At 41.8% G+C, this 3,644-nt stretch overlaps 1 pseudogene; it reads right to left on the bottom strand.

The window, feature by feature from the left end:
- Positions 1-1,336: 1,336 nt before the first annotated feature.
- LOC133089617 (heterogeneous nuclear ribonucleoprotein D-like) lies at positions 1,337-2,108 on the bottom strand (annotated as a pseudogene).
- Between the last annotated feature and the right edge of the window lie 1,536 nt (positions 2,109-3,644).

The raw sequence follows: 3,644 nt of genomic DNA on the forward strand, positions 1-3,644 counted from the left end.
ACTCAGCCACTACTTCAAATATTTTAATCTAACTTTTGTTCAAACTTCAATAACTTCATACTTATTTGCCAAAATCCTTGTGTTAAATGGAGCTACATCTGATATTCTTACACTGTAGCTCCTATAACACAGTTTAAGTGTTTTTCCCCTGGATATATGTGGACATTTTAATCAAGAAAACAAAGTTATGGTATTACGATTAGCCAAAGATCTTTCTAGCAGACCACTGAATACAGCAAATCATAACAAACGCCTTTCCAGAGACAAGAACAATGTAAAATATTTTCTATTCATCAAAGGAGCTAACAGCATGCTTTGTGCCATTAAAAAGTTACTTTTCGGACTTCTCTGATGTCACAGTGGTCAAGAATCCGCCTGCCAATGCAGGGGACACGGGTTCGAGCCCTGGTGCAGGAAGATCCCACGTGCCGTGGAGCAACTAAGCCCATGTGCCATAACTACTGAGCCTGTTCTCTAGAGCCCACGAGCCACAACTACTGAGCCCGTGTGCCACAACTACTGAAGCCTGCACGCCTAGAGCCCGTGCTCCGCAACAAGAGAAGCCACCGCAATGAGAAGCCTGCGCACCACAACGAAGAGTAGCCCCCGCTCGCTGCAACTAGAGAAAGTCCATGCGCAGTAACAAAGACCCAATGCAACCAAAAATTTAAAAAATAAAAATAAATTAAAAAGAAAAAGTTACTTTTCAAAATATAACCAGAAGACTTATGGTCTACTAGAAAGCTTCCACTAATCACAACGCTATAACTACACCACAGAAACTTTCATGACAAAGTCTTCAGATATACAGAGAGGAAACAACATTACTTAAAGGTATGATGGAAGCCTCAGTTAACAGGGAAATGAAGCCTTAAAGCATGGAATACACCTAACAAAAAAGGAGAACAGGGTAGACACTGTAGCTGGCTATTCATAAAGCACCACAATTTCTCCCCATGGATCAACACTCCCTACAAAGCAAACTGTGCCTTAATTATTGCTTATTTAAAATTACACTTTTACAGAGTTCTTTAGTACCTGACGTAGAAAAACAATCACATAAGGAAGCATTTATTTGAGGTTTAACATGAAATCATACAAATAAAATTTGTATAAACACAAATCCCCATCGAGTCATAACACAGATAGCAAAAGACAAAGTAAAAACAAAGAAAACTAATTGGTGGCTATACACAGTTGGACACAGTTTTGTCTTGTACACTAGAAAGTCTTTTACAAAATAATCATCTTAGATCAACAGAAGACCAATCTTCAATGTAGTCCTGCAGGATGGGTTACTTTAGCAATCTCTGCCTGTTTTCTCCAACATCCCCCTTTAGTATGGCTGGTAATTATTTTGGTGACTGCCACCCCCTCGGGATGCCTTGCCACAAGTGCTCTGTCGGCCTCGGCCACGACCCCTAGTACCACCTCGTCCACCAGCTGCTGCACTTCATCCTCCTTTTTGTTGCTTCTGTTGCTGCCTATGTCTTGGGTTGTGCCCCTTTGATTTCACACTTCCCAGAACCAGTTTGATGATATCTGCTTTCTAACAATTTACTGGCTCTTAAGCTGTATATGAAATAAAACAAAATCCTCTTCTTTCATTTGTTTTTGTATCTGTGGAAGTTCAATATTTTCAATCTCTCCAAAGGCTCCAAAATATTCTTTAATTTGTTTTTCCAAAGTATCTGGGCTCAATCCACCTACTAAAACCTTTTTGGAGGGTTCCTTCCCTTTTAAAGCTTTGGCCCTTTTAACATCTATGAATTTGCCATCCAGCTTGTGTTCTTTCAGTTCCAGTGCCTTATCAACACTGTCACCATCTTTGAAAAGCACAAATCCAAATCCTCTTGATCTTCCAGCAACTGGATCTGTTTTAACTGTGCAGTCTACAACTTCTCCAAATTGAGACAGACATTCAGTCAGATCTTTCTTGCTTGTATCCCAGCTCAAGCTTCTAATAACCATTTTAGCGTCACCCTGCTGATGCTTGCTCTCGTTGATCTTGGATCCCTCTGCGAATTCCTCTCTGTTGCTGTACTCCTTCACGTCTACATAGCGGCGGAGTTGTCAGCCCGGGGGTGCTGGTCTGCAGTCCGAGTCACGGCAGCAACAGCCTAGGTGCCACTCTTTGAAGGAAGGAGTATCAAAATATTTGTGGACCTATTTTTTTTTTTAATTTATTTATTTATTTTTGGCTGTGTTGGGTCTTCGTTTCTGTGCAAGGGGCTTTCTCCAGTTGCGGTGAGCGGGGGCCACTCTTCATCGCGGTGCGCGGGCCTCTCACTATCGCGGCCTCTCTTGTTGCGGAGCACAGGCTCCAGACGCGCAGGCTCAGTAATTGTGGCTCACGGGCTTAGTTGCTCCGTGGCATGTGGGATCTTCCCAGACCAGGGCTCGAACCCGTGTCCCCTGCATTGGCAGGCAGATTCTCAACCACTGTGCCACCAGGGAAGCCCCAGTGGACCTATTTTAATACCACCATACCTTTCAGAAAAGTGATGCAGCTTCCATGCAGCTTGCTGGTTAGGCCAAAGTTACATAAAACACTTTCTCCATAAGCTGCCATAAAAAATATCCACATCATCTAAGGTGGCCATGCTGTGAGAAAGCCCAGCCCACATACAAAGACCAGTTGGTGCACCAGTTGACAGTCCAGCTTAGGTCCCAGCAAGCAGTCAACATCAATGAAGGAAAGATGAAGAGATGCTTCCAGATGATTCCAGCCCTCGATTGTTGAGACACCCTCAGCCATCATCTCTCCTAGGCATTGAATTTTCCCAGCTTCCCAGACATGTCATCCCTAATTCTAAAATCAGATTCTTCTCAGTGTAGAAGGGGTTACAGGATAGCACAGGGATTACATGCAGAGGCTCTGGATTTCCAGGGCCAAGATGCACTTTCTGCGCTGCTGCTTCAAGCCACATGACCTTAGGCAATTTGTGTTAACTCACTGTGCCCCCAGGTTCCTCATCCTTAAATTAGGAAAACACGTACAGTTGGCCCTTTGTATCCTCGGATGTGGAACTCACGGGTACAGAAGGCCAACTGCAAGGGACTTGAGCATCCACAGATTTTGGTATCCATGAGGGTTCACAGATACCGAGGGAGGACTGTAAATAAGTAAGTGGGTTTTGAAGATTGAATGGAGTAAGATATTCAAAATTCTCAGTACATAATGTATGCCAGACATTGTTATTATCATTATTTTGATTATTATTTTTTTTAATTCTCATTAAATCTGTTCCTCTTCTGGTATTTCCCATATCAGCTCATGTCACTCCAGGCTCAACATTAAAAACAACAACAACAACAACAACAAAACTTCAATTCCTCCTTCTGTTTTACCAACCATTTTTCTGGCTTTATTGATATATAAGTGATAGATAAAAATTATATATAATTAAGATGTACAACTTGATATTTGATATACATACAATCACCACAATCAAGTTAATTAACAGATCCATCACCCCACATAGTTACCATTTTCCTTCTTTTGTGTGTGTGTGTGTGTGATGAGAAACTTAAGACCCATCCTCTTAGCAAATTTAAAGTATACAATACAATATTGTTAACAATAGTCACATTGCTGTACATTAGTATGTCCAGCACTTATTCATCTTGCATAACAGAAACTT

This window comes from Eubalaena glacialis, chromosome 4 (assembly GCF_028564815.1).
Source record: "Eubalaena glacialis isolate mEubGla1 chromosome 4, mEubGla1.1.hap2.+ XY, whole genome shotgun sequence".
In the NCBI taxonomy this organism is placed as follows: Eukaryota; Metazoa; Chordata; class Mammalia; order Artiodactyla; family Balaenidae; genus Eubalaena; species Eubalaena glacialis.